The following is a 12,849-nucleotide window of genomic DNA, read 5'->3' on the forward strand; positions in this document are numbered from 1 at the left end:
TCCCATTTTCTCTCTTATACCTCCTCCTTTCCCTTTAATCCCTCTCCCACACTGTAAGGATCCTTGGGGAGTGCATGTTCCAAGTCTTTCATGTTGAAAAGGCGTGTCCACACTGAAGGACAGGGGGATGCAATTAGTTGATAATCCTGGAGGGTATGGGCCCTCTGGGTTTCATAATTTATATAACCTAGGAACCCTCTGGGAATTATATGTTCTAGGAAGGCAAACCTAGTGCATAAAACCTTTATAGAGTCTCAGTTTGAGCCTCAAGTGGTCTCAAGAGATAACAGGAGAGATGTTGATTGGGGTTTAGCAAACTATAACTATTAGCACTATCTAACTGCCTGTTAACTATTGGGCATAGATTGCATATATCCCTCTGCCATTGACTCCTTGTCCACCATTGAACCATTGTAATAGTTCATGTGAGAACTTATTTATAATCATAAATTTAATCATTGGATACTTGGTACTATACATCCCCTTTCAGTCCTGTTCACCTTCAACATGGCAATGTTACTTATAAACCCATTAATTATCCTCACTCATACCTGTTCCCTTGCATTTAGATTTAACATCTTTGGGTAGCCTCCTTCATCTCTAGCTTCTGTGTATCTCTCGGTCTTCTATATTCCACAAGATATCCTCTGAGATTACTTTTACCACAGTCATAATAACAAAATCATACAGTATCTGTTCTTTTGTATCTGACTTATTTCACAGCTTTATGTCCTCAAGTTTTATCCATGTTGTCATGTGTTTCAGGACATCATTTCTTCTTACTGCTACATAATATTCCATTGTATGTATATACCATATTTTTGTTTATCTACTCATATGTCGATGGACACGTGGATTGTTTCCATCTCTTGGCAATTGTGAATAGTGCCACTCTGAACATGGGTGCGAAAATGTCTGTTCATGTCACTGCCCCCAGCTCTTCTGGGTATATACTGAGTATTGGTATTGCAACACACTCTTAAATAATCAGTGGGTCAAGGAAGAAATTGCTAGAGAAATTGGTAAATATCTGGAGACAAATAATAAAAAGAATACAACATATCGCAACTTACAGGCAGTGCTAAGAGGGAAATTCATTGCCCTAAATGCCTGTATTAAAACACAAGAATGAGCAAAACTTGAGGATTTAACCTCTCACCTGGAGAATTCAGAGAAAGAACAGCAAACTAATACCAAAGCAAATAAAAGAAGAGAAATAATAAAGATTAACACAGATAAAAATAAACTGGAGAATGAGAAAAAAATCAACAAAACTAAAAGTTGGTTCTTTGAGAAAAATCAGTAAAATTGGTGGACCCCTAACTAGACCAACAAATAAAAAAAGAAAGGATGCAAATAAACAGAATCAGAAATGAGAGGGGGCCATTACCACAGATCATGAAGAAATTAAAAAATCATAAGAGACTATTATGAGTAACTATTTCCAACAAGCTAGACAACTTAGATGAAATGGATAAATTCCTAGAAACACATGAGTTATCTATACAGACTTACGAAGAAATAGAAGAGCTCAACAAACCAATTACAAGTAAAGAAATACAATTGGTCATTTAAAATCTTCCCACAAAGAAAAGCCCAGGACCAGACGGTTTCACAGGAGAATTTTATTAAACATTCCAAAAAGAACTGATGCCACTCCTGTTCAAACTCTTCCTAAAATTGAGGTAAAAGGAATGCTACCTAACTGATTTTATGAAACTAGCATCACTCTACTTCCAAAATCACATAAAGATGATATAAGGAAGGAAAACTACAGCTCAATCTCCCTAATGAACACAGATGCAAAATTCTTAAGAATATCCTAGCAAATTGAATCCAATGGTACATTAAAAGGAGTATACATCATGACCAGTGGGATTCATACCAGAAATGCAAGCGTGATTTAGCATAAGGAAATTTGTTAAGCACATTAACAAATTGAAAGGGAAAAATCACATGATCATTTTGATTGATGCTGAAAAAGCATTCAACAAAATCCAGCATCCTTTCCTCATGAAAACACTTCAAAAGTTAGGAATCAAAGGAAATTTTCTCAATATCATAAAGAGCATATATGAAAAACCCATAACCGGCATTATACTTAATGGTGAGAAATTGAAAACATTTCCCCTTAGATTGGAAATGACACAAGGATGCCCATTGTCACCACTATTATCTACCATGGCATTAGAAATTCTAGCTGGAGTCAGTCATTAGACAGGAGAAAGAAATAAAAGACATTCAAATAGAAAAGGAAGAAGTGAAACTTTTATTATTTGCAGATGACATGATCCTATATGTAGAAAATCCTGAGAATTCCACAGCAAAGCTACTTGAGCTAATAAACAAATTCAGCAATTCAGCAAAGTGGCAGGATACAAGATTAACGTACAAAATTCAGTAATGTTTCTATACACAAGCAATGACCTATCTGAGGTGATAACTAAGGAAAAAATTCCATTCAAAACAGTGACCAGAAGAATCAGATATCTAGGAATAAGCCTAACCAGGGATGTCACAGAAAATTACAAAAAATTGCTAAAGGAAATAAAAAATTTCCTAAATAGATGGAAAGACGTTCCATGCTCTTGGATAGGAAGATTGAATGTTATCAAGATGTCAATTATACCCAAACTGATCTACAGAGTCAATGCAATGTCAATCAAAATCCTGGCAACCTAATTTGAAGACCTGGAAGAGCTGGTTACCAAATTTATATGGAAGGGAAAGAGACCCCCAAGTAGCTAAAGATATCCTAAAAAAGAAGAACAAAGTGGGAGGACTATTACTTCCTGACTTTAAACCTTACTTTAAAGCTAGAGTGGTCAAAATAGCATGGTACTAGCACAAAGGCAGAAGGATAGAACAATGGAATAGAATCAAAAGTGCAGAGATTGACCACCAAATTGATGGACATTTGATCTTTGATAAAGCCCCACAAGCCACTGAACTGGGACAGAATAGTCTTTTCAATAAATGGGCATGGGAGAACTGGATTTCAATAGGCAAAAGAATGAAAGAGGACCCCTACTTTACACCCTACACAAAAATTAATTTAAAATGGATTAAAGACCTAAATGTAAGAGCCAGTACCATAAAACTTCTAGAAGAAAATGTAGGGAAGCATCTTCAAGATCTAGTAATAGGAGAAGCTTCTTAAATTTTACACCTGAATCCCAAGCAGGAAAGAAAAAATAGACAAATGGGAACTCCTTGCACTCAAGAGCTTCTCTGCTTCAAAGGACTTTGTTAAAAAGGTGAAGAGGTAGCCAACTCGACAAGAGAAAATATTTGGAAACCACATATTGGATAAAGGCTTGATATCCTGTGTACATAAAGAAATTATACAGTTCAACAGCAAAAGAGCAAGCAACCCAATTATAAAATGGGCAGAAGATATGAATAGACACTTTTCTGAAAAGCAAATATAGATGGTTAAAAAGCACATGAAGAGACTGTTCTGTCCCAGGTGAGTTGGCTTGACTGCCTTATCAAAGATCAAATGTCCATAGATGAGAGGGTCTATATCTGAGCACTCTATTCGATTCCGTTGGTCGATATATCTATCTTTATGCCAATACCATGCTGTTTTGACCACTGTGGCTTCATAATATGCCTTAAAGTCCAGCAGCGTGAGACCTCCAGCTTCGTTTTTTCCCTCAAGATACTTTTAGCAATTCGGGGCACCCTGCCCTTCCAGATAAGTTTGCTTATTGGTTTTTCTATTTCTGAAAAATAAGTTGTTGGGATTTTGATTGGTATTGCATTGAATCTGTAAATCAATTTAGGTAGGATTGGTATCTTAACTATATTTAGTCTTCCAATCCATGAACACGGTATGCCCTTCCATCTATTTAGGTCTTCTGTGATTTCTTTTAACAGTTTTTTTGTAGTTTTCTTTGTATAGGTTTTTTGTCTCTTTAGTTAAATTTATTCCTAGGTATTTTATTCTTTTAGTTGCAATTGTAAATGGGATTAGTTTCTTGATTTCCCCGTCAGCTTGTTCATTACTAGTGTATAGAAATGCTACAGATTTTTGAATGTTGATCTTGTAACCTGCTACTTTGCTGTACTCATTTATTAGCTCTAGTAGTTTTGTTGTGGATTTTTCCGGGTTTTCGACGTATAGTATCATATCGTCTGCAAACAGTGATAGTTTTACTTCTTCCTTTCCAATTTTGATGCCTTATATTTCCTTTTCTTGTCTAATTGCTCTGGCTAGAACCTCCAACACGATGTTGAATAATAGTGGTGATAATGGACATCCTTGTCTTGTTCCTGATCTTAGGGGGAAAGTTTTCAATTTTTCCCCATTGAGGATGATATTAGCTGTGGGTTTTTCATATATTCCCTCTATCATTTTAAGGAAGTTCCCTCGTATTCCTATCTTTTGAAGTATTTTCAACAGGAAAAGGTGCCTAGAGAACTGGATATCCATATGCAAAAGAATGAAAGAAGACCAGTATCTCACACCCTATACAAAAGTTAACTCAAAATGGATAAAAGATCTAAACATTAGGTCTAAGACCATAAAACAGTTAGAGAAAAATATAGGGAGATATCTTATGAAACTTACAATTGGAGGCGGTTTTATGGACCTTAAACCTAAAGCAAGAGCACTGAAGAAAGAAATAAATAAATGGGAGCTCCTCAAAATTAAACACTATTGTCCGTCAAAGAACTTCATCAAGAAAGTAGAAAGACAGCCTACACAATGGGAGACAATATTTGGAAACGACATATCAGATAAAGGTCTAGTATCCAGAATTTATAAAGAGATTGTCCAACTCAACAACAAAAAGACAGCCAACCCAATTACAAAATGGGAAAAAGACTTGAACAGACACCTCTCAGAAGAGGAAATACAAATGGCCAAAAGGCACATGCAGAGATGCTCAATGTCCCTGGCCATTAGAGAAATGCAAATCAAAACCACAATGAGATATCATCTCACACCCACCAGAATGGCCAACAAAACAGAAAATGACAAGTGCTGGAGAGGATGCGGAGAAAGAGGCACACTTATCCACTGTTGGTGGGAATGTCAAATGGTGCAACCACTGTGGAAGGCAGTTTGGCGGTTCCTCAAAAAACTGAATATAGAATTGCCATACGACCCAGCAATACCATTGCTAGGTATCTACTCAAAGGACTTAAGGGCAAAGACACAAACGGACATTTGCACACCAATGTTTATAGCAGCGTTATTTACAATTGCAAAGAGATGGAAGCAGCCAAAATGTCCATCAACAGAAGAATGGCTAAACAAACTGTGGTATATACATATGATGGAATATTATGCAGCTTTAAGACAGAATAAACTTATGAAGCATGTAATAACATGAATGGACCTAGAGAACATTATGCTGAGTGAGTCTAGCCAAAAACTAAAGGACAAATACTGTATGGTCCCACTGATGTGAACCGACATTCGAGAATAAACTTGGAATATGTCATTGGTAACAGAGACCAACAGGACTTAGAAACAGGGTAAGATAATGGGTAATCGGAGCTGAAGGGATACAGACTGTGCAACAGGACTAGATACAAAAACTCAAAAATGGACAGCACAATAATACCTAATTGTAAAGTAATCATGTTAAAACACTGAATGAAGCTGCATCTGAGCTATAGGTTTTTTTTTTTGTTTGTCTGTTTGTTTGTATCTTTTTTTTTACTATTATTATTATTTTAATTTTTTCTCTATATTAACATTCTATATCTTTTTCTGTTGTTTTGCTAGTTCTTTTCCTAAATCGATGCAAATGTACTAAGAAATGATGATCATGCATCTATGTGATGATGTTAAGAATTACTGATTGCATATGTAGAATGGAATGATGTCTAAATGTTGTGTTAATTTCTTTTTTCTTTAATTAATAAAAAAAATAAAAGCAAAGGGAAATTAGAAGAAAAAAAAGCACATGAAGAGCTGCTCATCTTCATTGGTATAAGGGAGATGCAAATTAAGATATATTACTTTACACCTATAAGAGTCGCAACTATTAAACAAACAAAACTATAAATGTTGGAGAGGATGTGGAGAAATTGGAGTACTTATTCACTGCTGGTGAGAATGTATAATGGTGCAGCTGCTGTAGAAGTCAGTTTGGTGATTCCTCAGAAAACTAAATATTTCTGTCTTCTTAATACACCAGATGTACATTTCCTTAGGAAAAAATAACATTGATAAAGATTAGGTTCCAAGCTTACCTAACAAATAATGTGATGTCTTTAACAAGGTTTTCTATGTTTTGATTCATTGCAGTGTGATGGAATATCAGCTATTTTTTGCTATTGTGGGTCAGCCTGGGGAATATTTCAGTGGGAAAATGTATTCTGGGTTATAAACAGCCTACTTAAGAAAGATAATTTTGGAATATAATTTGTATGAAAATTGGAGATAGTCTTCTCAAATGCAGTTTGGATCAGTGGAACAGGATATACAAATCAAAATAGAAATCATCTGAATAATGGGAAAAGATTACCTTAAAGAATTGGTGAGCCTTAAAGGAAATAATGCATGTGAAGTAGCCAACACAATGCTTAAATCAAGAATTGATAGCTCTTTTCTCTATTCTTTTCACCCATATTGCTATCACTTAATGATTAGCAATACTACTTAATATAATCTCATTTCTGTTCCCTGGCTAGGACAGAACTACTTTAACTTAACGCGATTGCTAGTTAGTGTGATGTCAATTCTCTTTCAAAACCTTTCTTACTACCAGTATCAAATAGTCGTTTACTCTGAGTAGGCTATTTATCCCTGAGAATTTTATAGCCTAATTTGCCTTTCTGGGTTAGGAAAAACATTCATGTATGTATCTTCTGATTCTTCTGTATTGTTTCCCATCTTTAGGCAAAGCAAACAGGTAAATATAGTTGTATATTGATGTTAGATATGATATCTCAACACAATATTACTTACATATTATTTTATAAATATTTATTTTCTACTGTATTCCAGGTACTCTGCTAGGAATTTAGGACACAGCAATAAACGAAACCATCGAATAAACCTATTGATAATTCCTTCCCCCATTGAGTTTACATTCTACATCTGTGCTTTTTCAGTAAGTGACGACTGCCACAAACTTCTGATTTATATATGTTCAGTTTTTTTTCAACACTTTTAGTTATAATAATTCAGCCTAACAGGAAAGTGTTTTGAAAGTGCGCATAAATCAAGCATAACAAAATAGTTTCTGGTATAATAGAAAAAATACTGAAAGCACTGAAGCATGTTGCATTTCTGCGACTCTAAAGTTTTAAAAATGGTATTTGGGGCAGTGCAATGGTGGCCAAGGGGCAGAATTCTAGCCTTCCATGCCAGAGACCTGGGTTCGAGTCCCAGAGCCTGCCCATGCAAAAAAAAAAAAAGGAAAAAAGTATTTGAAGTGGCTTTCTTGTAGAATGTGTTATTTTCCTACTGATACTATCAAGTTCTTGAGGGTCAGGAATTCAAGTCTTATGCTAAGTTAAAACTGCAGATCCTAGTATAATGCTATGCACCGAGAATGTTTTCAACAAAGATTTATTGAATTAGGTCAAATCACTAGATTGTCAAGAACCATGAAGGGTCTGAGATTTTACCCAACTTGTAAGTTAACAAGTTAGCCTGACACAGTTTCATGAATGCTGGTAGAAGACATGCGATTTTGAGTCATAGCTATAGGAATAGGCAGAATGCCATCATTTATGCCAGTTCCCTTAGCCCCAATTCCCAGAGGGTGATGTGATGATGGCCAAATTATACCTGAATGTGCTGTGGGTTGAGTTACAGGAGAGGAACTCTGAGATTAGGGACCTCGAATCTTTGATAACATGCAGTAAGTATGCTTGCCCTTTGCTTTAGAAGGAGTCATTTTCTTTATCTTTTATCTTTGTAAACAGAGCTGCCCTTGGCTTTGGAGAGTAACCTTTACTTCCAAGTTTATTTACTATACAAACCTTCTTGAAAGGATAGTCCTGAGTAAAGAGATCAGTGCAAGAAGTTTCACAAGACATGCAGAAACATGAGAGGACCCATGGAGAACTGTCTCTCCACATAGGTTTTTGTTAGAATTATTGTTATATTAAAGGACGAGAAGACAAGTTTAGATTTCACTTTAACGGTGTCTATCAAGTGTGTTTATAACTAAAATATTAGAAACTGATAAACATGTGCCCTTTATATAAAAATCTTCAGAGGCAATACACTCTGAAAACAACATTGACATAAATTTTTGAATGTTGCTGAATACGCATACCAAACCTTTGATTATATTTACTCACTGACATGGAAAGGAAACTCAATAATAATTCATGTGTTTTACTTATAAAATAATTAGGCTGATGTCAATGTCTTGTGAGTCAGAGATTGTTACAAAACACAAGGTAAACATATTATACAATCATTCGAAATTTAGCATGTTTTTAAATTTCAAGGATAAGATTATTTAAAGATTTACTTTATCAAATTCCTTAATGAAAAATACCAGCTATCATGTTTGCGTTCTTTTGAGGTTCTGTTAATAGATATAAATATGTTCTTTATGTTAACTAGGAATTGGTTGGCAATTTGACTAGTATTGCAAACAAAGAAACAAAGAAAAGAAATTGCAAGCCCCAAACCAATGGAAATAAGCCGCAAAAAAAATTGCTATTGTATCTTTAAATTCTTAAGTTTGTTTTGGAATTTGTTTGACAAAGTTTAAGTTGGTTTTAAAATTTAGCTCAGTGACTCAGTTGCAGCTGTTCCAAATAATTGGTCATGAGCTTTTTATACTATCTTAATCTAAGAGAGTACAGCTTCCTGCACTTTTTCTTCTTTGTGATCAAGAATCTGAAATTTACTTATCTTAAATTTTATTTATATAGATATAAATACAAAATTTTTTTTCTTTTTTTTTTGTGATGCGTGGTCTGGGAATTGAATCTCGGTCTCCCGCATGCAAGGTGATAATTCCTACCACTGAACCTCCCATGAACCCTCAATTGTTCACATTTAATAACAATGTGCTTTATAAAGGCCTCAAACACTTTTTATTTTAGATGCTTTTGATCTGGATAGATTAAAAGTAATAGGAATTCCTGGGTGCACGGGTGGTTCAGTGGTAGAATCCTTGCCTTACATATAGGAGACCCAGGTTTGATTGCTGGACCATGCCCCCTCCCCACACAAAAAAGATAAAAGTAATAGGAATTCCAGTTATTGTACATTTTAAAATATGTAACATGTACTCATTGTATTAGTTTAGAAAATTCAGGAATATAAAAAGAAAAGAAAAATCATAGATACTACTTTTACTTAGAGATAAGTACTTCAACATTTTTGAATGTAGTCAAATTACTATGCCTTGACATCTGATTTATTGCTTTTGTAGCAGTTAAAATTATTAATCTATTATGAGTATGGTGGAAGTCCAGAGAAACCTACAAATGACCAGTTCTGATCCATTGAGTGACATTTCTTTTTTCAAAAAAAATTTCCTTTCTTACATTAGCAATAACAGCAATACAATAGAAGCAAAACGAAAAGTATGCTCCTACTATATCTTGAGTTAATAAATAATGAATATTAGCTTCTTGGCAACCATAAAAATGAGTTAGCTCCTAAATGACTGGATTACTTATGATTTTCACATAGGTAAACGTTTTTTTCTGGCCTCTTGTTTTTTATGGCCTCAAATCACAGGCCATACTGTTGTCCTGCAAATGTCTAAGTCTGTTGTGTGTCTCTAGTCCTGATTATCCCACTTAAGGAAAGTACATACTTTTATAACCCATGCATTCAAGTCAAACAATCTTTCCCTTTAACTCTCATCTTAAGTATGTTTTTAAAAATATGGTTATAGGGGAAAATTAACTGGTTTTTTAATAAACATATCAAATCCCATACCTTTGAATGAATATTGTCTCCTTTTAAGGAGTCACTTGGGAAATAGTTACTCCAACTATCCTGTCAGTAAGTTAACATTTTTGGTATTAGTCATGATTATCATTTAGTTATATATAAATGGAGAGCAGGATAGGGAAGGAGAGATAAAGAGGCTGTTGTGTGACAGAGTTCCATCTTTAGATTTCTAGCCACATCTGTAGAGAGACCTTATATCATATTGAGGACCCTGCTCTGGCTGGATCCTATTTGATATCTCATCTGAGACTTGAGTCTGTACATATGGGCTAAAGACATATGCGTGTACAGAAGTTCATCGTTTCACGTTAAGATTTATATCTAACATAGGAACTACAGCATTAATACACTGGTTAGGGACAGAATAGTCCAGATACGCTTTCACAAAGCTGCCTTCCAGCAACTTTCTTTAGCTCCTGTGATCTTTGTTAAATGCCGGGGTGCCAAGTGGAGGAGGGAGGAAAAGGAATGTTATTTTTGATTTTGTGCTATTTCATTTTTCAGCAGATCTTTTTGATGCTATAGAATTGTATTATATATAATTCTTTAACTCTAAAAAGGAGCAAAGTTGAGAAGACCAAAATGTGGAATTTTACTAAGTGAAGAAAGGCCAAGAATAGGTCTACTCTAGGTGTTATGACTGATACTGTAGTCTTATAGAGTGTCAGGAAGCAAGATGGCTCTCTTTCTCAATTCTGTCAGGGATACTTCTGAACTTTTCTCATCCTCTTTAGACTTCCAACTTCTTTCAGATATTCTTCACTTTCAACTGCTGGCCTGACTTCCTATTCCACTGGGAAGATGGAGTCCATAATGTATGGACTCTCAATTCTTGTACCTTCCACTTAACACTTGCATATATTTATCTGTATTTACATTTTGTAGTTATTTCTCCTAGGATATATTCCTGTTCTTCCTGTCTAAGAACACCTTAAATTTCCTAGTCATACCATTTAGGTGGTAGTTACTCTATCCCTAGCATCAGGACTGGATTCTCCACGGCCTTAAGCCAATTAGTAAATTTTATTCCTCTAGTTTCAGTGATTTATTTGTTCAGGGATGGGCAAATGTCCTCAGTTTGTCCATTCAGAGTTTTGGGATATGGATTCTTCTTTGGTGGACTTTTGGGACTGTTATAAACAACCATTAGGGAAAGCCAGGAATTGTGAAGATCACCATGTGAACCCCTAGGATAGAGCTAAAAACCCAAAGATAGAACCTGATGCCCTTGTTTGAAATGTGGAACAAACTTGTATTCATCAGTCTGTATGCCAATATATTTTTTACTTAAGCCAGTTTGGGATGGGTTTTCTGGAACTTGCAAATAAAAACTATAACCAATGTACTGGACCCTGGCCTGTTTTTCATGTACGCCCCCATCACACAACTTTCTGAAGCAGCTCCCTCCTGGACAAGGTAACAAATGTTTCCACTTCTCTTTTCTCTGATCTACGAAATCCCTACCTATACACTTCATAGATAAGTTCTTGTTTTTCATAGCTCCAGCTAGACCAGCCTTAATTGACTTTACCAAGATATGCACAATTTAAAAGAAAGTTAACTTAGGGGAAAACTTTGTCTAATTATAATAGCAAAAATCACACCTCCTCAGCTGTAAACTAGATGCCTTGTTTTGCAGGTGCTATGTTTTGAAACTGTACTGTGTAACTGGACAATAACAAAACAACTCTTGACTAGCCCCATCTATATCCTCCTACCTTGTTTTGCAACCCTGAGGTCGGGTATCCTGGCACATAGCATCTTATTGATTAATATAAGTCAGTCCAGAACTAAACATTCTAAATTCCTAAACTATATTGCTGAACCAAACCAGTTCTAATCAGAGGTAACACCCCTGACATGCGCAGTAGCCTAAGTATGTAATCACTGTACACATACTCAGTAATTAAACCATCTCTGACCTCCTCATCTCAAACCTTCCTGCTTATTATCCTAAGTCTGCCTGCCTTTGTTTGAATGTTATAAAACACTGAAAGTTTCTTTAGTTTGGGAAAACAGATTTGAGGACTGACCTTCTGTCTTTGTGATGTTAGCCTTTTCCAAATAAACTTTTTCTCTTAAAATCCTAGTGCCAGCTGATGGACTCTGCATGTCGGGTTAGAACTTGCTTTTGAGCCACAATTATGTATTCATCAATATCTTTGAGAGGCCATTATTCAGTCTACCACAATTCCCAAACTGAAAACAACTCAAATGTTCGTTGACAGCAGACTTGAATACAGTGATGTATTCATATAATTAGATATCAAACAGCAATAAAAATGAAAAACAAATACTAAACCCAGAAACATGGATAAATCTCTCACAGGTATAATATTTACAAAAGAAGCCAGGCACAAAAGAATATATACTTTGTGATTCCATTTATATAATGGTCAAAAATAGGCAAAACTAACCTAGGGTGATTGAAGTCAGTAAAATGGTTTACTGTGGAATGATTACTCACTGGGGAGGCACAAAGGAGCCTTCGGGGTGCTGGTAGTATTCTATTTCTTGATTTGTATGCTGATTACCCAGGTGTATCCACTTTGTACACTTATAATCTGTGCACTTTTCTGTAGGTATACTTCACCAAAAATCCCTGGGTAGCTATAATGACTTCAAATTATAAATCTTTAATTTAATTAAACTGAGTTATATCCTCTTTCCAGTCAACTCTATGTAGTTAAATGGTTACTGATCTAGGGACAAGGGAAGTGAGTTACTATGGAATAGAAATGACATTAAAGAAGGGAGCATAGATATGATTCAAGTAGAAAGACCAATTTTGATGGCACTGTGGCAAAATGACTAAAGGAGGGCACTGAAAGAGTATCTTAGGTTCCCCAGGAAACAGATTCTGAGATGAAGATTTGTCTGCAGGAAATTTAGGGAAGAATGAAGGCGGTATAATTAGATAGAGGTAGAAGTTGGACTGAAATGTGGTTGCA

The 12,849-nt window shown here is 35.3% G+C and overlaps 1 protein-coding gene across 15 annotated transcripts in view; it reads left to right on the top strand.

Moving 5' to 3' along the window:
* The window catches only part of RIMS2 (regulating synaptic membrane exocytosis 2), a 757,916-nt gene that overhangs the window by 71,012 nt on the left and 674,055 nt on the right, over positions 1–12,849 (top strand). The window contains exon 3 of one of the 15 annotated variants that reach the window (XM_077167433.1): positions 6,971–7,076. The exons of the other annotated variants lie outside the window; for them this stretch is intronic. The gene's annotated coding sequence lies outside the window, so the exon portion shown is untranslated. The remainder of the gene's footprint in view (positions 1–6,970; positions 7,077–12,849) is intronic. 15 annotated transcript variants of the gene reach the window in all.

Source organism: Tamandua tetradactyla, chromosome 6, assembly GCF_023851605.1.
Source record: "Tamandua tetradactyla isolate mTamTet1 chromosome 6, mTamTet1.pri, whole genome shotgun sequence".
Lineage (NCBI taxonomy): Eukaryota > Metazoa > Chordata > Mammalia > Pilosa > Myrmecophagidae > Tamandua > Tamandua tetradactyla.